Genomic DNA, 24,900 nt, shown 5'->3' with positions numbered 1-24,900 from the left:
AGCGGATTCAATGCAATGTAAATTAGTTTTATATCCTGCCCAATTCCCTGTCAGTCTGCACAAAGAGGCTTGTGGAGAGGGGAGAGCATTTCACTCAGAGGGCCAAGGCAGGTGTAAGACCAAGTTGCTGCAGCCAGTTCACAGGGCTGCAGAGGAAACATATATGCTACCTTGCCTAATAGCAATATTAATGGTGGTGAACAGCATTCTTACATGACTCTCTACAGGCCTGCACTTTACGCATATATACTATATATATGTCGACGTGTTCTGGCAGTCAACACAAATAAGATCTTACCCTCCCCTTGAATCTACCTGTGAGTGTGCCTTTGATATACAGCTACCATGCGCGGCTTTATATCCGCGGCCGCGTACGGTAGCATGAGCAGCCTGGAAGTTTCAGGTTATATAGGGACTGATACTGGGGAGAAGGGCAATGCTAAATCAGGGTCTGTAGTGATTACACTTTGGGATGTGAAGATTTATTTCCTCCTCACAAAAAAGAAAAAAAAAATACAATGCATGTCAATCCATTTGGTTTCAGTGAATTTAAACATACGTATCATGCCCACATGCCAATAATAGTGCCTGACGATTCAACACAAAACAGCTTCGCCGCCTCACCTATCACACGGGAAAGGACCCATCATAAGATGAAATACAACCGTTGGCTCAGTTGTCATAATGCTGCCAGGCTGCACGAAGCACACTTTAGTGGACTCAGAAGGGATGCCAGCTGAAAGCAACAGATGTCCTGCCACGGGAAGAGAGCGGAATGCCATTTGTGTTCCCCCGGACAGCTGTGCAAACTCTCTACTTTAAGAGAGAAGAGAGGGAACAAGGCGAAAAGCCTCCCAGAGGCCTTCTGTCGACTCTTGGTGCATACTGTCGTTAAGGTGGGATTATTTATACTCTCCAAGGCAGAGAGAAGCATATTGATTATTCGGCTTTAGCATTAGCGTGTACAAACGTGTCTGATAGACAGCAGGATGTTGTAGTTGACAGTTTGGAATTGTTTAGGTTCAAGTTTGATGAAATGCCAGGGAAACATCAGTAAACAGGACGAGGACCAGAGATGTGAGGAGTTGTTTGATAGCATGTGTTTGTGAGCCTACAGTGCCACCTTGTGGTATGGAAAGGACCTACACGCTTCATACTGTACTGCACTTCACAATGTGGTGTCACGTGATGTGCTGCTTTGATTAATAAAATGCATACCGTTGGTGTAACAATAAACAACTAAAGCAGCTCCCTAACCACAATACATCATAGATTTAACACAATTAATATTTATGCCTTGATGTGAAGGAAATTGTCATTTATATTCTGTGTTGGGAGACTTTGTGTGCATTAATAAGCATGGTGTATCGTGACATCCAGTTGGCTGTGCATACTGTTTTCAACAGATGTGAATAATACCCTTGTGGCCCTCCTCCATCTATGTCAAGCCGAGTGAGATACTCCTTTGTCTTATGATGAATAACAAGCTATTGTGAAACCATGAATAATGCTACTGCCGCTCGCATTAGAACTTCTTCGCAGGCCGCTTTGAACACAAAGTTGAACCACGTCTCATACTATTTCAACGCTAATAAAGTTCATCTAATATCCCTGGCTTTGTCAGAGGGTGCTGGCGGTCTTTGAATTGCCGCAGAATGTCGGCAGTCTGAGCACAGAACATGGAACAGTTACTAAAGGGGAGGTAACATGCAACATGCGTGCAAAAGGGAAAGTGATTCAAATCAAGCACGCTGTTCATTAAAAGCAACAACTGAAATATTTCTTACCTGCAGCAGAGACGAAAATCTTAACTAAAGCAGGTTTGAAGCGCGCTTCCTGTGATTCAGCAGTGCAGCCTATAGGCAACTGAATTCCCATCTTAGAGTTGATTAGTAATCCCACCAACTGTCTCCCAGTATTGATGGATTCAATCTTCCTCTATCAATGGCTCGAGGTAGCTGCATGGGTGAAAGAAGCACCATTGCTGCTGAATTGATTGAATGAAATATGAGCAAGAAGTTACTCTGCACTTAGTGAATGTTGAAATTAGCCATTTGTGGGGAGCCGAGGAATAATATGTGCCTATTGCAGGTTGGAAAGTTTAAAACATTAATTAGCATTTAAATAATTCACTCTTCCAGTCTTTTAATAGCCCAACTACGAATATTCAACTTCAATTCATTACAGTGGGCAGAATTATTCTGATTGGGCCGTGATGTAGAAAGTCACAGAAGAAACCATTTCTAAATGTGCTTTCCAATTAAGCCCCAAATATATCATGTGTGCAGATAAGTTGCTTTTGACAATGAATTAGTACATTTAATTGTAACGTTCAGTCACGTTCGCTGGTGGACATTTACCCTGAGGAACATTTTGGCAAATTACCAAGGGAGGCCCATTTGTATTTGACCAAACTTAAATCTTTATATTTTGAAAGCTACTATGAAATATTCAGTAACTACGAAATTCATTTACTTATTATAAATTAATTCATTTAGCTGGTAATAAAGTATCTTCATTGTGAATTCTAGTGAAATAATCTTGTGTATCGGTGCAGTGCTTACAGGTGCAAAGGGTATGACTTCTGGCAAATAATTACCTCTTTCTATTTACTGATTACCTTCACATGCGTATTCCCTGGAGAAATGGTATAATTAGATTGTAGCTTCAATATCAGGATGAAGCGACATCAGCCCCTCCCTGCCTCCAGAGCACAGATACAATTCTCTCTCTTCCCTTTCCTCTCACACTCTTTCTTTGTCTGGGTCCCTCAGTCAGCTGGTAAGGGACCCGTGAGAGGCCCAAACCACCACTCAGTCTGTCTTCGGTCGTTTTCTTTCTTTCTCTTGCTCTTTTTCACTCACTCTCTCTAACTCATCATCTTCCCCTCTCCTAATCGCATTGCTCTTTTTCCATTGACATGAGAGTATGAGGAGAGAGGAGGAAAAAAAAAAAAAAAAAAAAAACGCCACAAACTTTCTAAATCCCATTGACCTACTTCGGCAGACATTTCACTGGGAATTCATATTAGTGCAAAAGAGTCAGAAGAAGAAATGTTTTCTCATTTCCCCCTCCGTCTTCCTCACAACCCCCTCCTTCTCTTTCTCTTTCAGCTAGAAGCCATTTTTCTCACATCCCATATTTGATCCTGTATGAGCACTATAGTACATTATACAAGTGGATAAACGCCTTACTGTGGCATAAGCAGCGGTTTGCAGCTCTGTCACCACTTTTGACAGTGGCGTAAGAAGCGTGACATTGGAGTTATAAAAAGCACTTTGGAAGACCTCGTTTTTGATTGATGAATTTGGCGGCGGAGACAAGATTGAGAGGGATGAATATTGCTAGGCCTCGAAGACAGGAGGTGGAATTATGACAGACCCACGCAGAGAACTAAAGCGGGGAGACGAAAAGAGAATAAAAAGAGAGAAAGGCAATTCAAATCTTTTATTTTAAGTCCCTCCCTGAGGGACTGCAGATGACCCTGCTAACGAGTGTTGAAATTCAAATTCCCTTGGGTGTAATGGCGCCATGTGATGGGAGGGGGTTCACAGACCTGTCTTAAAAATTGAAAGCTCCTAGAATATTCAGATAACCCTGTGCGCTCGGTTGGGGGTGGTGATTGGGGGCATGCAGTGATTGGTATTCAGGCTCTGTGTGTGTGGTGGGTAAGCCCAGCGGTGGTGGCGAGAGAAAACCCCCCTCCGTGTGCGTGTGCGTGGTGGCCAATGAGCCGAACGCAGTGTCTCATGGGAACGGTGGTAGGAGTGCGAGTGAACATAAGTGAGAAAGGGAGAGACAACTGATGAAACCTTTAGAACTGAAGTGAATATAACTGTGATGGCAGTGTTGTTATCAGGCCTGGATCCAAGCAGAGAGACTAATGATGTGGATATAACCTCGTGCCCCCGATATGCAAACACAATGTCATCAACAAAGAAAGAGTGAAAAATCCATCTTCTCAAAATCTCCTCTGAAACTTTTGAGACAGAAAATGGTTACCTGTGGGTCTTATCTGTCTGAAAATAATTGAAGGAATACAGGGGGCAACTTACAGTTGAAGCTTCATTCCACATTTACCTTGGCCTTTAATGCCTTGCTTCAATCAAAAATTTAAGGCACAACTCCAGTTTCATACTAACTTATTTTTGTAGTTTGAGCCATTGTTCCCGTCGGTAATAGTAATACTCGCCTGATTAATTGTGTGACCTTGTTTAAAACAAAATCAGAAACAAGACTATGATGGCCCAGCTTAGCCATACGGACGCCAGCAGTAAATTATCACCCAAACTGTCTGCTGTACATATCCACCACAGTCTTCCTGCATCAATGTACTTAACATCTTCATGCATGCAGTTTTCATGCAATGAAATGTAGTACCCACATTGGCTCGCAACCTCCAGGACGTGGAGGATCTACCTGGCCACAAAACATTTGCCACCGGGATACCAGGGAACAATATGATGCATCAGAAAACCATAACAACAACGATAACTACAACAAAACAGAAAACTAATTAAATAATTTTCTCAGCTTCTTTTGCATAATTAACTTTGAAATTGTCATGATCGGTTTGGGCTACATTTCTCTTCATCACTTCCTGCCATTCCAGGAATGAGTGAAGTGGGTCATCCATTTGAGAGGTAAATCAGTTCTTTAGCACACATTTGACTACTCTGCATGTTCTGTGTTTTACTGTTGCAACAAGCTCACTAACATGAGTGAAAGGCCTTGTTTAGACGATCTGCCTGAGCTGTTGGTTTGTTTACAGTCTGACTGCTTATGGTTCTTGCCCAGTCGAACTTCATTCTAGCTACATTGACGTGCTCCCAGATCTCTGCTTTGGTGAATACAATTTTATCAAAACAAAAATGATGGGCAAATCAATAAATAACAGGCTCAAGTGGTAAGAAAAAAATGTTAGTTCAGGAAAAGTACATCCCACATTATATAAAGTTCATTTAACGGTTTAACAGAGAGTGCCCCTTTTTGTGGACCTGGGAGAAAAAAATGGTGCCTGTTTTCAGGTATTTCCTGAAACAACAAGTGGTTCCTTTGGAAAACTCCACAGCTCATCTTTGATTAACTGCGGAGGCTTTAGGTTCAGGCCGTTTCAAGAGGAAGAGGAGAGAGCGGACGCATGGGGCGCAGAGCAACAGTGCGCACGGACTAATTAACTCTAAGTGTTGTACGACATGCTCCCTTCTCACCCGTGTTGTCACTCAGGGTTTGAGTGGCGCTAATGAGAGAATTATCTAGCCTCAGACCCTGGTAATGCATTCAAATGAACACCAGCTGACCTGACCTATGAGATGGCTTTTTAATCTCACCACTTAATACCAATCAGACCTGCTTTCTCATGTGCCCACACTGGGAGGACCCTCTGCTCCAAACGCCGCCATCCACTTTTTTTCCTTTCACTGTTGATCTAAGGGAGAGCGTTTAATTGTGTTGGATGACTCAAGGGCCTCTGCTGATATTATGCACACAACCTCAGGTGTGCAGGATAAATAAGGTGGATATGGCTTCCAAAGTGTTTGCCAGGCATCAAAATGAAAGTGCTTGGGTGCACATGCATGCTTGTGTGCGTGTAAGCCCCTTATCATGAGAGCCCAGTTGAGGATTAAGAAGGTTAATAAGGTCATGAGTTTGCAACAAAAGTTTGTGGCATACAATGGAGCTTGGTATTGTTGGATTACCATAATCATCATCCTTTGGTGCCCAAACCTGTGACTCAATTGTTGTGCTCACAGTGTTTCTAGATGAAATACAAACGTTCTGCAGGGGGTGGCTTGGGGGATTTTAATAATTACCTGCTGGTATTACCAATTTAAGCATTTATACTTGAGCAAATAAGCCTGTGTTTCTAATTGGATCAAGGTATTTTTGGTTTGTTGTCTAGTGAGCTTAACTGTGAGGGTTTGTTTCAGGCAGACAGTGCGAAACTTGTGGGCAACATGAGCAATATGCCCCTTCAAGTGTTTGGGCTATAGCCATTTTTGTTTTGCCAAGTGCTCGAGGTAACAAATAGCAGATCAGCCAGAGTTCAAGGCTGCTCGTGGAATGGTTGGTGCGTTTCAATGTGTTTTTGGGAGACTTTTGTTATAAATCTTGTGGTGTACTAGGAGCGTGTATATTGGAGTGACTGTGTATGTTTGTGCCAGGGAGTCGAACGCAAGCTTGGGTACAACATCTTCTTGTGTAAACCTGAAAATGAAGCTTTAGGAAGCAACTGCACCCTCCTGGCCCTCAACCATCCCGCACTTGCAGCATGCACGATTGTGTCAGGATACAGAGGAAAAAGCTATTGATGAGTCTAATATGCAAGGTCTTTCCACCTCCCTGAAGTCATTAGAATCTATATTTTTTATATTGTTCACAAGCAGTCAGGATTTGCCTGAATGAGGCCCAATTAAAGGGGATTTAATGGGATTTGCTCATTGCTGATCCAAGGAGGTGGTGTGATAGCCTTGGTAGCAATTTCACTCTGTGATATATATTTTGAAGTTATAGTATTAACTGGGGAATAAACCTTTTGGAGAGTGTTGTCATCGTGAAGGAAGTGTTGAAAGATGTTATGCTGAAACTGCAATAAATGACTGACTTATATATATATATATATTTATATATATATATATATATATATATATTTATATATATAATGGTTATGCCACTTCCTTTTGTTCCCTATTATATGGATATACTTTACCTTTATTTTAACTAGTTTGTATCAATGCAGACACTATTTTGACTGCTCTGCACGTGTCACTAAACCTTGTTACAGAATATTGCTCTAATTATGGCAGGCAAAAAGTTTTGTGGTAATCAGTTGCGTAGATCCACATACACACAGTATTCAATGACATGCTACTAGGTTGATTGCATTGTGTAGCACATCTTTACGTGTTGCCGAATGACAGCTAATTGTACAGCAGACAATAAAGATCAGCTGGTGTGTTGTGTCATGCATTTGTGTTGCAGAGTTGCAGCTTTTGTCTCTCCATCTCAGCCCACAGGCCCATTGTCATGCAGACGCTCAGGTAAAAGGCCCACTCGTCACTCATCTGCCTGACGGCCGCTGCTATCTGTCCTGACGGTGACTGATGATGTGAGTGTGGGATGGGAGTGTGTACGTGATAGCACCAGGCAGTGTGTTATACAAAAGGGAGGTCCATGGCAGGCAGGCATGCAGGCAGGCAGGCAGGCAGGCAGTGAGGTAGGTGAGATGGATACCACCCCTTACTGAGGGCTGGGTTAGAGGCCAGTGGGCAGTGCTGCATTCACTGACTGTGCCTGTGAGCGATACAGGAGCTAGTGGGTACAGCAGCCAAGCAAGGACAGCAGTGTCGGTGAGATGGATCAGTTATCACATGGACCGTATGACAATGAAAATAAAGTTTGGAGGAGTAGGAGTTTGCAGGTTGGCACTGTGTACAGAGATGACATAGAGAGCTAAGGAATGGATGTGATGTGGTTCAAATTCACTAGTAGATTGGAAGAATTGTCATATAGCTTTACTAATAAAACAGTGGTTGTAAAAACTGTGTGAATGTCCAAGTGGGGAATTGACAAGTTGCAGGAGGGGAATGTGAAGTAGAACTAAAGTTGAATTCATCAGTTTCATGTTGGAACAACAAACAAACGGGCTCTTTGATGCTAGCAAGACCCAATGAGATTCAGACGACAACATGAAATTTTAAGCAGAATGGAATATTTTTGATAGGTAAGACAACTTGAAACTAACTTGAATCATGACAATGTTATTTCAATGAAATAAGGTTCAGATTGGCCTGTTGCGTTTCAGACTTCCCCAATATTCCCTATTACCCCAGTATGGTTGATAAAAAAAGTTGTTTTACATAAAATGTTTTTCTGCTTCCAAAGGAGAAACACCAGAAAAAGGAGTCACCCAACTGTGCTATTGCTGCCTAAGACCAAATGGGCACCATTTCTTTTCGAAGGCAGTGAACAAAGGCTATAGCTGCTATGCCATGCATATATGCAGAGCAGTCATGCCAGACTTAAAAAAAGTGTACACTCAAAAGTTTAAGAGTTTTCCTCAGGTAATTATTTGAAGGAGACAAAGAAAGTCTAAAACCTTGAATGTGAATTATCTTTATTCGTGGTCGCATGTACGTACCTTTATGAACGTCCATGCACAGGTGGACTATATGAATGCGTGTGGATGTACGTGTGAGTGTTCTCATGTGTCTGCTGTCTGGGAAGATCAATGTGTCCTCATCGATGTTGTCTTGCCCTCTGCACGTGAAGCGAATGGAGGGGGAGGAGGTGGTGGTGGCGGATGGGAGGAGAGTGGGGCAAGAGGTGTGCGCTAAATGGATGCGATGCAAATGGCACCAGAGGACATAAGAATCAATTTACCTTATTGAAACAAATGAGAGCTGCTCAGCCTTGCCATGGCGTGTGGTTTTTTTTTTTGGCCGCCCCCATGGTTATTGTAATTAACCCGCCCAACCCAAATCCCTGACCCTCCCTTTCACAAACACTGCCAACCCCCTCAACAACCCTGTCCGTGCCTGCCTGGGGTCCCTTTTACCCTAATGAAAAAGCCCTAGAGGTCCCCAGGTAAAAATGTAGGTGCTGTAATGGTGATTCATGGCCCTGGGTGACATGCTAAAAGGCATGGGAGATCTGCCTAGGAAAGCATTTAGGAAAGGGTATTCCATGTACGAGCGCCAACAGCCCCACTTCCACACACACACACAGAACCCCCCCACCTGTAATGACTTACGGTCATTCCCTACTCCCAGCTTTCTCTCATGTTTATATACTCCCCACTCCCCACATTCATGCAATCCCAATAACCAAAATGGACTCCACGTATCGGTGGAATGACCTCAGAGGTAAGTTGCGAGTAGAATGCTTATTTCATATAGTGATGTGTGACATCCTATTTAAAATTTGCCATTCTTTCCCTTAACTGTGGGCCACTTTGATGCCTGAGCTCTAATTCCCCAGTGTGGCATGGGCATTGTATAGGAGTCTTGGGGGATGGATCAATAGTTACAGAGAGCGATGGGGTCACGGTGGAATCAATGCGCTGGACAAACGACCTCCAGCTGCCGCTTGCACCTTCCAAGCAGCTTGACACCTGAGGCGATCTTTACTGAAATGTCCTCTGCTGAAATGCCACAGGGCTACGGGCTGCTGAGCAGTCACTCATGCAGGGCTCCCACATCAAGTGGTGTATGCAGACCGGGTCTGCTGTCATCCACGGTGAAAGGCCTTGGCTCAGCATTACTACATAAACAAAACTCATGCACCTGAGAATGTCAATTACTTGCCGCCTGCCCCTTTGGACGGCCCCGTGCTTGATGGCCAAATTGGGATTAATTTAGGGAGGATGGGTTGGGGGTTGGGGGATGGGGGCCAGCGTGGAGGTGACACCATGTCGTTCCACCCCAAAGAGAAAGAAGTGGCTGTGGTATGGAGAACAGGAGCAGCGGGGCGGTTTGATTGTGCCCCTATTACCCTGCACATCGTTTTGCATAAGTGGCAAAAAGCATTGATGAAAACAAGTGGCGGTTTCAGGTCGGATGCAGACACCCAGAAAATGAGCTTTTTTCCCCCCTTTCCCTTCTTACCCTTCCGCTGGGCCGCATAATTCAGTAGAGCCATCTTGTGGAAATGTCATCGTGTGGTGGCGGTGGAGCAAGCAGTGTGACAGAATGCTGTAACGCCTCCTGGGCTGGGGCCCTCGCCACGCTTGCCATGCCTGAGTTGGCCTGACCTTGCAGGTGCTGATATATGCAGCCACACTGGCGTCAAAAAATGGACAATGGGTTCCTCTTCTCTCTGGAAGGTTTAGCCCCTGTCGGAACAACTTTTCCTCTGATTTGGGTTCATGGAGAGGTGGTGCATATTTCAGAGAGAGGCCGTATATGTTTATTTGCTTGAGGATATAGATTTCTTTCCCTTTTTTTTTTCTGAATAGAGGTCAATTCCCCACCGTGCATTCCCTTTTATGCACCCACTCCCTATTCTTCATTCATCTTACCTGCTGACACATCTGACAACACGCTTCTGTATTATCATCTCCCAACCCCCAGCTCTATACCTTCGACAGCAACACAGGGCAGGCTCGACTCCTCCACCCCTTCTCTTTCTCCTTTAGAAAACTGATTATAAATGGTCAATTTGAAAATAGACTGGAAAGTCCCAAGGCTGCTTGCCTTGTCAAATTGAAAAGGGACAAGGACAAGTCAGTCGACTTGCCCCCTGTCTGCCGTCCTGATGTTTCTGAGGCAGGTGTACGAGAGGGAACATAACAAATTCTCCCCGTGCGGCAGGCAAGGCGAGGGCGAAGAATGACGAGGGAGGGTGGGGCGACAGCGAGCTGAGTATCTTCAACATCTAGCCCTCAGCATTTATATCACAAGTCTCCACAAAGAGTCTATGGATCACTCCAGTGGGCTGGTGTTGGCAGTATCAGGAAAAGCCATAGGCTGTCAGGGAGTATGTGCCTTTCATATTTCACTGTAGACAGCCTTCCCTTCTCCCGGCCTCACTCACAGCAGCCTTTGAGGATAATATCTTCAAATCTCTCCTTGCCATGCTGAGAGGCTATTTTTAAATAGATATTTATTTCATTCTCCCAATTTTTCTTCCTCGCTCTCCCCTCTGTCCTGCAGGTATAGCATTACTGCTTGTGACCAGTGGAGAAACCTGCACGAAGCGGAGAAATGCTTGTGGCATGGCAGGTATTTCTGTCTGCTCGAATCTAAGAGCCTTTTTCCTTTCTTCATTTTCCTCTTTCGTTCAATTTTTAAAAAAGGGAAATCTGTCTTCTATTCGCTTTTTTTTTTTGCCGTTGTTACAAACCAGTCTCACCCTTCCACCTTTAATTTACCAAAACATTATAAACAAAGCTGAAAAAAATAAGATACTGAAGATGAACTTGGCAAAAATTAGCTTCAGCATATCACTCCATTATGCTGAGGTCTCATCTCATCAAAAGACAGAGTGAATAAATTCTTGATTTTATGAGTCTTGCGGTGATCTGCTATGACTTTTTGTGTTAACAATAAAGTGTACTGATTAATCTAACTGGTGAGATGGAAAGCACCCTTTGATATAGCCGAGATGTCCATTGCGGCATGATTCATCAGAGAGGACCTTGTAATCAGATGGGACGTGTGCCTTTTCTCCAACACATATCTCCTCTCTCTTCAGAATACATTAGAGGAATGTGAGCGACGGAATCATCAGATACCAGGAGGTGAATTGAAGTGGTCATGAACCTAGTGTCAAACTCAAATAGCTGAATGGCGATAGATAAAACAAACAAGGAACGTGAACTGCTTGCAGAGGGAGGCGAAGAGCCGTGCGCTGGGCTGTTGAGAACTTTTACAGATAAGGCCCACTAGCCCTGCATTGCAATTCGGCTATTATCGAGTGTGACCCCTGCTGGAACTGTAACATATGACCCCAAATTTATGTATTGCGTGAACTTTCTCCCCACGTAGCATGACATGAGTTATGTTTCATGTTGAATTGTTAGCTGACCTGCTTTCCCCCAAGGTGCACAGTCCTCCTGACCCACTACTGCAAAAAAGGTAGATGGAAATTTATGAGTTGAGTTGAATTTTTGCTATTAGCAATGTGACCATGCTTTAGGTTGAATACTGTGGGGACAGAATACACAAAGCTTGTTCACTCAAAGGCCTTTTATTCCAAGTCATTCAAGCTGGACTGCAAGAAATGACAGCTTCTCTGTCTGAAGCAATATTATATTAAATATAAGCAATGTATTTCCTGTTTACCATATCAGTCACACAAATATTAGATAAAAACAAGATGCTACAACCTAATGCTATATTATACCCTCAGTCCTTATTCCCTGATGATTGTCTCTTGCACAGTAAGCACATTTGAAGTTGTTGTCTATTATTCTTTATCTTATTTCGTCCTTCTAACCATGGCTAATAACAGTTTTTCCTATCTTCCTCTCTTTCTGGGCTAAGCTGGGTCTTAGAGCTGGCCTACCATTTTACAGAGGCAAAAAAATGCTTGGGTAAGCAGAAGAAGGATTCCTCTGCTGCTAGTTCAGGTAGTCCCCTCCCTCCCTTTAGCTGCAATTTCTATCCCAGGCTCTTATTATTACCAAACAAGCAGTTTTTGATGATGATAAGTAATAGGCACATCCCTGTATGTAGGACTCACTTCTCGGGGGAATAAGGGGAGCATGATGGTCATTTTTCTTGCCTGTTTGGCGTCCAGCGAACCCAGAGAAAACAGAGGCTGTGTTTCTGTCTTTGTGCGGCACTATTCAAACCGGAGGAATGAGCAGAAGATTGTGCGAGAGTAATGCTTTTTGATGTTTTTCAAATGCACTTAACTGGTTTCAGAAAAAAAAAAAAAAAAAACAGAACAAACACCAGACTTATTATAATGCTGTTTACCATATCTCCTAGAAAAATGCAAGCAAGGTTTGGCATCTATAAGTTCACCCTTCACATTACTGGTGAAATGAATTAACAGCTCCACATTAAATATTTCAAACATTATCCAACTTTGCAGTGTGGCTGTCAAGCTGTATGGATAATGTCAGTGATAAATCCCCAACTTGATTGTTTGGACCAACAATGACAGAGAAGGATCACATCATAAGAGGGAATGACTTCAGGGTCAGTGCTTCCTGACAGAAGTTCTGTAGCCACTAATAGCATAGTTGGGTGACAGCGATAGTTGAGGAAGGGGATGATAAGCTGCAGACAAAACTGAAGATATCCTGTGAGCAAGCAGACACAAATAAACGGCATCTTGGGGCCTTCTAATCCCACAGACATGCTCGACAGTGGCCTGTCATATAGCACTGATCAATTTGAATGCACAGCAGGGGAACTTCCCTCTTTTCAATTTGGTGGATATCTTGTTTATTTCCTGTTATAACTGCATCTCACTGCCAAACACACCAAAACACCCTTTAGAAAATCTATAATTCAGTAGGATTTGTGAGACAGTTTGATATTATAGTCTGCTAAAGGAGGAAAATAAGGGAAGGAATGATGGAGAGAAAGAAAGGGGGGAAATGAAAGAGACACAGAGGATGGAACTGAAAATTATGAATGAGAGTCAACACTAAAGAGTTTAGCAAAATAAATTAGATGTAAGATTAAAGCTAAACGTACCAAACACAGCTGGTTTTTGTACTGAGAGTTGAAGGGTTATAGGTCTTGTAAACAGGATGCTCCTTTGTTGATTTTACCACTACGAAAGCTGTGGCCTTGGGTGTGGTCTGCCAAGTATGCCACTCAACAGAAGTGGTATTCAAAGCAAGTGTCCAGAGCAATACATCAACAGCTCTATCCTTGAGCCAATTGAGCCTTTGTGGGGAGATGACCGTTGAGAACGGCAAAGCCGTTGCTTTCCCGCATCCTATCTGTGACACATTGGTAATATTTTCTGAGTGTATCATTTTAAATTCACCAGGACAGAGAGGGCTTTGGTCACCAATGGGTGTCCTGTTTGTTAAAAATGTAAAATGCATTTGTTAAATGTCTAAAATATTCTCAGAATCTAGTCGCATGAAAAAGTGACAGACGTGACTGTCGGATAGCAATTTGGTTTACACTTGTACATCTCTGTTCAACAGACCTTTTTTCTGATCTTTTTTTTTTTTTTTTTTAAAAGGGCAGTGGTGGTAACAGCGATGTCTGTGGACTAAATATATAGATATAGAGTATGTGGTCACATGAAGGTGGTGGCTCACCACCCTCCAGGTGGCTGTCACACTGAATCCCTGAGCTCCCACTGAGCAGCCTGACCTTTGGCTCTGCCTTTTAGTGCATTGATCTGCCGGTCACTTTGAGCCAAGATGGCTCCCCTCGTCTCACTTGCTCCCACCCAGTTAACCTGAGTGGACTCGGTGACTGCCTGGGCGCTGGCACTGTGGCCTCTGACGTGGTTGCCCCTATAATACACAGTTTTGTGCACAACCCTGTCAAAATGATTGGTTTTTCAAAAATATCTTAAATAATGTAGTCAGGAAAAATGGAGGAAAGCTTTCTTCCAGGCGAAAATGCACGGGGTCGTGTGTTCTAATTTTAGGGGGTGTTAATTGTGGCCCTCTCAAGTGTCCTAACTGCCACCTTTGACAAAAGCACCATTCATAGGCAGGGCAGCCACACAGGCTGGCAGGGTGCCAGCTTTGCCAGTTGTTGCTGACACCTCCTTGGCAGCGCCATGCCGGCTCCGGCTGAGGTGTCTGCTAATTCTGCCTCCCCAAAATGCCTCATACTGCAGGTTCTATAAGCAGATATTTTGCATGCTCTCGTCTGGGTATGTTACAAGTCACGTTGGTCCCAATTTGGATTTCATAAACAAATTGCGTTGTATTATAGCACTAGCAGACGCTGAGAGGCGCGCTGTAGTTTCTAGATAGGACTGATATTATCAATTCGCAGCTTTTGAAAGACAGAAATGTAACAGATCCTTTGCAGTCCATTAAACATTGCGGATGTCTTGATCTAAGTGAGGGCATTTTGTCACTTTAAAGCCCGGGAGTTCACTTCTGAGTCGGGCCTCGTAAACATGCTCCCTGCAAAGGCACGTGCAGCACAAAGCAATTCAGCATTCTAACGCCCTGTCACTGGGCTCACATTTCAACCATTCTTTATTCTCTGCCACAGTTTCAGCAGGGTGTAAATTGTGCAGGGCTGTAATTAATCCATGTCAGGTCAGAGAAGAAGAAGGAGGAAAAACGAAGGGAAAGGGGCTGAAGTATGAGGTGCCTTTGATGATAGAACCCCCCACACACACACACACACACACACACACACACACTTGCACCATATTGTTTTGCATTCTTGAAGGAAATCTGGGACCCCCTAGGAGCTATGGCCCTCCTACAGTACTTTCATGTTTCTAAAGCCTGCTAAAGCCCTATTTGTCCCATTGTACTCTTTCTCCACTATAGGACAGAGGCAGCCTTCTTGCGGGGGTGGAACAAAATATATATATCTTCAAAAGATAATTCATGCTGGGCTCATATATGTGACCACAATATAACCCCAATTTCAACTTGCACCATCAAATCAGGAGTGTAGAAATAACTGAAATTAAAATGTGCGATCCATATAAAATATATAAAGCGCTATAAAAATCCTCTCCCCTGCTACAAAAAGTTCCAGCAAAGTTATGATGTTTGGAGAATAAAAGGCTCTATAACCAATTTTCAGGTTTAATGGAGGTGAAAAGGTTTATTACACTCCCACCTTTGGTGATATAATGATAGTTCACCTAATTCAGTAGCAAGTTTTTTGAATCAGCCTGATCAGAAGTGCTGCAGTCAATCATGTTGACAAACATGAGGACGGAAGAAAGCCTAATCTTTAATGGGAGTGGTAGCATTTGCTGAAATGATTGACATTTATGATGGTGGATGCCCTAGTATTCATTTTAGCCCTTGAATGAGAATTAAATGAAACTGGCACACAAAACTTGACTACAAACTAAGGGATGGAAATAATATCCCAAATCTCATTCCTCATTTAGCTATGGTAGCTGTGTGGCTCTAGGGATGCCAATTTCAGTATTTTGGTCCGACCACTTTCGTCCACACTGAAATATCTCAGCTATTGGTCTGATTGCAATGACATTTTCTACAGATCATGGTCCCCAGAGGATTAATCCTAATGACTTTAGTGATTGCCTGACTTTTCCTGTAGCACCAACACCTAGTCAAAGTAATTTATCTTGTGATTTATCTCAACATCTACCAAATGGATTGGCACTAAATTTTGTACAGACATTTATGGTTCTGTTACAATGAATCCTAATGACTTGGGTGATTCCCTGACTTTTCCTTAGTGCCACCATGAGATTGACATTTGTGGTTTTGAGTGAAATGTCCCGACAACTGTTTTAATTGATTTCCATAAAATTTGGCAAAATACTTTCTTTTTTTTTAATATATATATCATATTGTAACTACCTGAATCAAAGAAAATCTGGCATGAAACTTATGCAGCTAAAGATTGAATAGAATTAATTCTAAAGGGCCGCTTCTTATCTAATTCTTTTTTCCCCCACCACAGAGCTTCACAAGTTTTGCTTCATTATTACTTCTGCTGAACATCTCTTTCTTAGTCTGGTGAACAGAGAGATGAGCAGGGGGGAATTCAAGTCCGTCAGGGGAGAAATGAGCAGAGTAACCACAGCGTAGAAACTTTTTTCAGGCACCATTTAAACTTTGAACAGACACTATAATGTGTTTCACTCAAGACTCTCAAAGGATGAGGGATTTTGGGTTTCAGCTCCTGGCCTGGTGCTCATTTAGGCCTTATTAATCTAATTACTTGCCCAATTGTACATGTTTAACATCACCCTGGTCCTCTCCTAACTCAACTATAAGAAGATGCCCGACGAACTCAGCGGGATATACCTTTATAAGAAAAATTGCTGAAGCTTGCAGATAGTGAAAAAAAGCTAAATGGCTGCAATTCATCACACAATTACACCAATTATGTCGCAGGAATTTGGATGGGCTCCGATCACAGACCTCTCCGTCTGGGATTCCTGGCAGCCAATCCCATGTGTGCATGAGTCCGAGATACTAAGGCCCATTTATCTACCTTTGGGGAAGTCTTAGCCAATATTAATGCCCTGACCATGATTCCCCATCATCTGCTTCACCCGGTTGGTGACACTAGCGGTTTACACATAGGTTATTAATGGTCTATAAATATTCACTCAATGTTTAGTGGGACTTTGTGTAGGCCATTAGCAAAAGACGATGGTGTCGGGCGGGGAGGCAGACGGGAGTTTTTTATTTCTCGACGTGACAGCGCAATGGTGTAGCTAACCTTGGGGATCTGGCCTGATGGGGAATTGGACCTTGGTTTGAGGCACTACTTATATTCTCTGGCTTTTCATGACTAGTGAGGCAATGAATGATGAGCTGCATGCTTCAGACCACTCATTCTGATCTTCACAAAATACAAGGTTAGGGAGGAAGGGAATCCCCCTCCCCCATGCACACAAGTACACCCATTCTTTGAGCAAAACAAATCCATCAAAACTTAAACATCCCCTTCTGAAAAAAAATCTGAAAAAAATACTGTGAAAAAAAAATCTCAGAGAAATTAAAGTACATTGTGAAAAATGAGTCTGAGCTGTCCCTTTCTGTATAATTTTTCTTCTCTCTACAAGTGAGCAGCAACCAGATCTGCACAAATCCAAATGTAATCAGACAGCTTCCTGGAACATGCACAGCATTACGTACACCTTGCTCACCATGTATTAAATTGCCATTGACAAAGTCTTGTTGTTGCTCCCTCTTTTCTGGATATGATTTGAATTGGATTCATGTAGACGCTTCTGACACGGTGAAATGGAGAGGGGAAGAGAGGGAGGAAGGAACCGGCGCTGGGGGAGAGGAAAGTTGAGAACAGAAAGACACGGGGGCAATCAGAGACAGGGGGGAAATCAGACGAATCAGAAAAGGGAGTTGAGCCAGCGAGAGACGGAAGAAGAGAAAGGGGTAAAAGAGAAAGAGAGCATGTCTGACTGTTTCACAGGTTCATTCTGATGCATGGAGACAGACAGGAGAATAGATTGGTAGCCTTGGGTGGATAAGGACAGAACCATTCCCCAGAGAGATGGATTAGACGAGGGAGTGGAAATAAATGATCGCAGATTTTAATGGCCTTTTGGCTTGCTACGCCCTTTTTCCTCCCCCCATTCCCATTTCTGTGTGGGGGGAGTTTTACAGTGATGACATTTTCACATGCCAACTGTCTACCTTTTGCAGTTTAACTGTCAAAAACAATAATTCAAGTGGCCAGCGGTAGCGTAAGGGTTTAGGGAATGTAGAAGAAGCGTGTCCATCTTCCAGTTACAGATGCAGGGCGAGATAGAGGAAATGGACACCTGAGCTACAGTTACATGTACTATAGCTGACTTATGCAAATCAGGATGTTTGTGCGCTGTCCACCACTCTCTCTTTCCATCCAGAAGCCATTAAACAGAATGGGAAGAGTCTAAAATTTCTATTATTCTATACTGGAATGCGCATATGGGAACATACAGCCAAATGTGCCTACAGTAAACTGTTTCTGAATTTTTAAGACGTGAACCAGTCAGGGCCATCAGACATGTTGCTCACAACAGTTTCGCCTTTGTTTTGTCTTTCAGATAAGTTTGGCTAGCCAGGAGCTTTGCACGTCCCTGGGCTGTCAGTGTTCTTTGTAGCGAGGCTGCCACAGTTAACTGCCACCTTATTCTAAAGTTCCCCTTAGCTCAAAGAGCTTTTTTAGCATTGTTCAGCTCATTGTTTTGGTTTTACGGCCCCCAACTTTAGTGTTTATATTTATTCTCAATGCACTCTTGTCAACCACATTTCCAGCAGTAGCATTCAGCTGTTTTCGGTAAAAAAGTTCTGATAAAACCCACTGTGTGTTACCTGCCCTGCACCAAATGGCTGACACACAAAAATAAAAAATAATATTGTTTGATACAGGTTGTACTTGGTGAGCACAATGTTGTTATTACCAGGTTGCATGAAAATGAAAGTTCCCTTCAAGTGAAAGGTCTCAAATTTCTACTCAGCCATATTTACTTCACCTTTTTATATTAATAGCTTGCCTTAGGATGAACCAAAGGGCCATCGTGTGTTACCCTAAATGTACCATTATCTGTCAGGAAAAATAGCATATGGTCATAGGACTAAACTTTCAGTTAGGGATGACAAACTATATTGGAAACATGTGCCCTACATTCCAGGGACAGACTATGGTGCAGAAATTGTTAGCATCTATCTGCTGATCAGTGGCAGAGAGGACACAGCTGTTAAGAAATGTATATCTGTTCATACAGTAATGTTCCCCTTAGTACGAGGGCACATACACTCACTACCACTCCCATCTCTCATATCCAAGTGCTTTCTCTCTTCCTGTGCCAAGAGGTGCGAAGGGCATTGCACATTAATGACACTGTTCATATTACCCTGCTCCACCTTATCTCAAAATGCAGCACCACATTAATCTTGGCAATTTTAACATTATATATATATTTATATGTATATTTAAAATACAGGGGAGCCAGCACATAAGTCAGTATAGCTGAATAATATACTTGGCCATTAGTTTTTATGGAAATATAGCCTTGGGTTTTGGAATAAAAATGGGTCTCACTCTTAATTTCTGTTATGATAAGTTCCATACCTGATTGCCTTCATAAGAGGCAGATCTGTCTTCATAAGGCCTTGTGAAGCTCCTGACAACTATTTAGCCCTGCTAATCCATTTTTCTGATTTATTTCTTACAGTATGTGGCTAATGTCTTTTAAAGATCTAGCACCTACAGAAAGATGAAGGAAAACCAATTGCTGACAGATAGCATCAAATTTTTGAGCATCTAATCACTCTTGCATATCACCCTCTCCTCAGAATTCCTTTTGGTTAATAAATGAGATGCCTTGATGAGCACAAGAGATACGGATGCTGTTCTGTGCCAGTCTCGACAAGATAGTGATTTTGAGGGTGAGATAAGCATCATCTAAATAATGCAATGCACTACTCAAAATAAATTGATGACATGAAACAAATCGCACCACTCCAGCAGCTTAAACTCTGCTAGGGGAGAGGAACAGAGAGGAAACAAAGCCTGTTGCAAGCACTGAAGGATGTTTTAGTAAACTTTATTTTCTCAATCCAACACTCTTCTCTCACCTCCTCTTCTACCTTTCCGACTCTGAGTAACAGTCCCTTCCATCACTCTTTGACCTCTAACCTGTAGAGGCCCGGCTACGGACTCGGCCAGCAGGTTGAGGCAAGGGCTGAGATGACTTTGGGGGGGTCTCCAGCCCTGTCTGACCAGGACCATCTGTCACCGTCAGTGACCACAACCAGAGCTCAGTCTAGCATATGGAAGGTGATGGTGGTGGTGGAAGGGTGGAGGGGGGGCCTAAAGGGAGCGATAAAGACTGATGGCAAGATGCTTGTGCTCCTCTATCATAATTTCACAGGTCTGGGACTGTTAGACAGCAGCCTCTCACAGTGGGAATCACTGCTGGTTTGGGAATGGATGGGAGATGGTAAAAGCAAAAAAGGAGGATGCTACAGGAAGGTGGAATGCAATCAGTTTGGTGGACTAGGCTCTGCCACTGACTAAAGCCAGCAAGTGAGTTGACGGGATGATTGAAATTGTACTCAACAGCATTTGAGAAGCACTTGAATGCAAATTTATTGGGAATGCTTAGTGAGATGCCAGGCGGCTTTCCTCAATTTCTGTGCAAATACAACTCTGTGCAGGCAGGCATATACATTGAACACAATGTGAGGGCTTATCCTCCAAGAAACATAATGTAGGGCAAAATATATAAACATGCACACACAAACACATGCAGACATGCAAATGCAAGAACACTCAAAGCCACACACAAAGTATTTACTCTCCCTTAAGTAAATACAAAACTACACATTTGGAGTGCACACGCAAATGCCCAAATACACAGGTGCTTTTCACAATCATGTGCACATGCACTTATACACCTACACACAGATTAGGCTACTGCTGGGACTGCGGAAAATGGCTTTAGGGGACCCATGGCAGTGGCTGTGGTTCCCTGTCTCTGGCTTAGACATAGCCACGTCGATAACTAATCCTGACCTTTCTCCGGCGACCAAATTGAAAAATAAGAATAAGAAAAAATAAAATAGATGGCGGATGCTATCGAGACAGCCTCTGCTGCTTCCTGCGGATGTAAGAAGCGCTCCATCTATGGATCAAGAGGAGGGGGGAAGGAAAGGGACCGATGGGGATGGATGTTGGGTTGGCCTTATCTACTTTTCACAAGGTCCCTTCACATGGGCTGAGAGAGTAATTCTATCCTTGGTTCGCCCCACTCGGCCAATCCGAACCAGGAGAGCCAGTCGTGACGTAGATTTCAGTCTGTCATGTCATGCCTGTCTTCTAATCACAGATACAAAGCAAGATAGGAGAAATGGACAGCTGTGCTACGATTATATGTAATAGGTGACCTATACGAATCCAGATGCCCCATGGTTCATTATATGAGCAGAGTCTAACCTTTCCTTTAGCAATACACACAGACACACATACACACATACACACACATATCAACTCCTTGCTCTGTCATACCTGTTAGAGCTCTAAATTACCTTTGCCACAACCATGGAGGATGTTGGCAAGCATCTCGCTGTAGCAAATTTATTTGGTTACATTACCCAACCACCCATGGTGTGGCGCCAAGGAGGCTATGTGCTCCCATTGGACTCCCAGGCATTTGATTTCATCAAATATTTTGACCCCCTTGGGGGGGGGGTGGGTCCAGCCATGTGTGTCCACCATCAGAATAATTGACATATAAACTCCATTACTATTAAAGGCCACTACTATCTAGAGAAAACTGTATGTGGGAAGTCCAAAATATCAGCACTTCACCAGATGATACAGATGAAATTCTTACTGCTCCTGGACAACCGGTGATTGTGCAGGAGTGCAGTCGAGGGAACAGGATGCAACATATTGAATGTGGAAATGACTTAGCCATATTAGTTAACAATAATAAGAAAATGAAGCAGCAACAAAGCACTTAGAAATGGTCCAAACTGAAATAAGTGAAGGCGCATTTTAAAATAGAAATGAAATTACTGCACTCACTTGCACAAATGGGGACATTTTCCTATTCTACCCACACAAAAGGAGAAACAATAATTTGCGAGGAATTTCTGTGCTTAAATGGCTGTAGAGTCATTCCATGCATGTGTACACAGAGGCACACAGAAAAGTAAAAACCCACTGATGTGAATGTACAGGGACTAAAGTTTACCCCAAGATACAGACACACATAGGACATGCAGATACACGTCTACCTCTTTATTTGTCTGTTGTATACATGTACATACATATGGATGAGTAACGAGCCCTTCACTCCACGTTGCAAAGCATGTGTGCACATGCTGTAGGTACAAACATAAATCCCAGGTTGGTAAAATAGGCTGATATCCCCACAAGATCCACTAGGGGGAGAGGTTGTTTTCAGTCTAAAAGAGCCTGTTCCAAGTCTGGTCAAAGTGAATCTTCATTTTGCAGTGATGGTGGCAGTGTGAGGGACCCAGGTCACTGCAGCAACCTGGGGGTCAGTAGTAGAAGAAAAACAATGTAGATAGTAGGTGCTATGATTCAGTGCTCGGCCATGGATCAATCCCAATCCAACTCTAGGATAAAATGTAAAATGTGAGTGGAAGGAGAAGGGGGGGGGTAGAAGGAATATTGCCTTTGAGCATTTAGCTAATATGCAAATGTGAATGAAAATTCTGTACACACAGATGTGTGTGAGTACATGCAAGTTGAATAAAGAGCCAAATACACATTTTGAGCATGCAGATCCATATACTGGTATGCTGTAAACGGACTACAGCAAAACAGGTAGAAGATCAATATGCACACGATAGCATTCAGTGCACAGTGTAGGAAGAAAACTCTCTTTTAGAAATGACTGGTGCTGCGCAGAACAAATATCAGCATTCTTCCTTTCCTCATTCCCTCCCTCTCTCTGATCTGGCAGATCAACAGGCCCTACCTGTAACTGACTCGTATTGCCGAGGTATTTGTGTGTTGCGCCACTGAAATCTGTCCCCGTCTTTTGATGCAAATAATACACATTTGTAAGACTCATTAGTCACTCAGTGGGTAATGGTGCCAGACGGCGCCGGAAAAACCACAAGGGCAGGTAAAAAGAATGGGAGAGATTAGAGTCTTAACTTCTTACACACGAAACAAGTGAACATGCAAAACTGTACACCCCTGTTCATGTTGCAGGTGCTACACATACACGACTGCAGATTTATGTGTAATACAGGGTACAAATAGCAAGCTTCCTGGGTTGTTAAATTACAGAACGCATTGAATGGTAATGCCGGAGATAAACCACAAAATTGTGTGTTTTGATGCTACAAATCTACTGGGTAAATAACTTAAGTAGTCCCCTTGGACAAGACAATTGAGGCCTATTCTGAATACATTTTCAACCATCAGACTGAAACTGGGTGTTGCTATCATAAAAACATAATACATTTTCATCTTTATGATAAGCACACATACTGTAGCCATGTTTAAAAACTCTATTGCAGTAACTTTCCGCTTTTGACAGCCAGTCTTTATATTAGATGCGATGTTTGCTACAGGATTTTATGAGACTGTCGTGGGTGGAACTTGGACTCTAGAGGGATTTTATTTTTGGGGGCGTTCGCCCTCAGGATAAAATTATGTATGTTTTAAAGTTAAATGCATCAATCTGGTGCACTCTGAGAGCAAAATTAAGAGGCTACATTGATTGAGAACTTGAAAAAGAATTTGTGCTCTAGAAGTGATTTTATCATAAACACATTAGTTGCATCGATATGAATTGGTGATGACATGGCAAAAAAAGTCAGATCCACAAAGCATGGTAAATGAGACTGAGTTTAACGCAGTTCACAAAAATGACTGGAGCATACATTTGAGCCATCAAAGAAATGAAGCAAAAGAGGTTACTGGTGTTGAACTGGTTTATTTTTCAGAAAAATCCTTTCCATGTTCAACTTTGGGTAACAACGTTGACGTTAGATAACTGGCTAACATTAGGTAGCTAGATATAACGTTATGTACGTTATACATTGTTTTTCACGACAAGCTGCCGGATATGTCAGTCAACATAAGCGAGGACACTGACAGCTAACGTTAAAGTTACCTAATATTACTGACTGGGAGTGAGAAAAAGCAGGAAAACACTATGTTTAGAGATCTATTATGTTAGTATGGGAAGTGTAAAAATATTTTCGGTACATTATGAAACTGTGGTGGGACACATTAGACTGTGGCCAGCTGCATCAGTCTAGGTGATTAATGGGAAACACTAAGACGTGAATGAATCCATTTTTGGCCACTTGGGGCAAACCACAGATTTGGGTTGTAGTTCTTAAGGTTCGTCACTAAAGGCAACAACTTTCACATTACACATAGTCCTCGAAAAAAGCTTATTTTAATGACATCTGTACAGCTATTGGAATACGGTTGGAAGTGAGATAAACCTTGGTTCCAGTAACAGCTGAAAAGACAAGGCAAGGGGAAAAGATCTATAAAATTTTCCTTCACATGGATGGTGCATTGTCCATTTAGAAAAAATGTAGGTTTTATAAATTAACATACATCAGATGTACTGCAATCTGATTCGTTCAAATCACACAGTTGAAATGAGACCTGTTCAGAAGTAGAAGAGGCAACAAGTCAAATGAAAGAGAATGTAAAGTGCCTCATGTCAAAACACAGCTCATCCTATATATCATCCAGCTTCAGGCTTTGTCAGAGAAGGTCACTGGAGTAGCACCCTCCAGTGGTGACGTTACAGCTATTGTGTGCTGTGTTTTACCTCCTTTTAATCGAATGTTTGCCTCCAGCAAGCCACAGCATGGCTAATTAATCTGAGTAATTATTTGCTTAGGCAGACAAAGTAAGCGTTTTGTCTGTGTTCGGCAGTTTTCGACAGGAGAACATCGTGTCCGGATGAGGGCATGGGGATTGGAGCACGATAGCCAGGGGAGAAAAGTCAGGATGACGACTCACTGATGCAAGAGCCATTTTTGTCACCATCGCTAGGATTTGGGAATCTGGAGACGTGCAAGCCTGAGGCTGGAATTTGATTTCAGTGATCTTTTTGGACAAGTTTCATGAAGAAATGGTCAGACAACATGTGAATTTTCAGAATCTGGGAAACTTTAAGGCAGACACAATGATCATGACCTTAATATATCTACTTTTCTACTTTCTACTATTTACTTTTCTTAACCATGGAAGGAACAAAATCATTATGCCTAGGTTTTTTTCACTGATAATCCAAGTTGAGATATTGGCCGGATGAAATGCAAGAAAAGTTCTT

The 24,900-nt window shown here is 42.7% G+C and overlaps 1 protein-coding gene across 3 annotated transcripts in view; it reads right to left on the bottom strand.

Moving 5' to 3' along the window:
* Positions 1-24,900, bottom strand: part of adgra3 (adhesion G protein-coupled receptor A3) — a 125,308-nt gene that overhangs the window by 36,074 nt on the left and 64,334 nt on the right. The gene's annotated exons all lie outside the window — the stretch shown is intronic.

The sequence above is a fragment of the Xiphias gladius genome, chromosome 12 (genome assembly GCF_016859285.1).
Source record: "Xiphias gladius isolate SHS-SW01 ecotype Sanya breed wild chromosome 12, ASM1685928v1, whole genome shotgun sequence".
Taxonomy (NCBI): domain Eukaryota; kingdom Metazoa; phylum Chordata; class Actinopteri; order Istiophoriformes; family Xiphiidae; genus Xiphias; species Xiphias gladius.
Note: the sequence above shows the minus strand (reverse complement) of the source record. Positions and strands in the feature narration are given on the sequence as shown.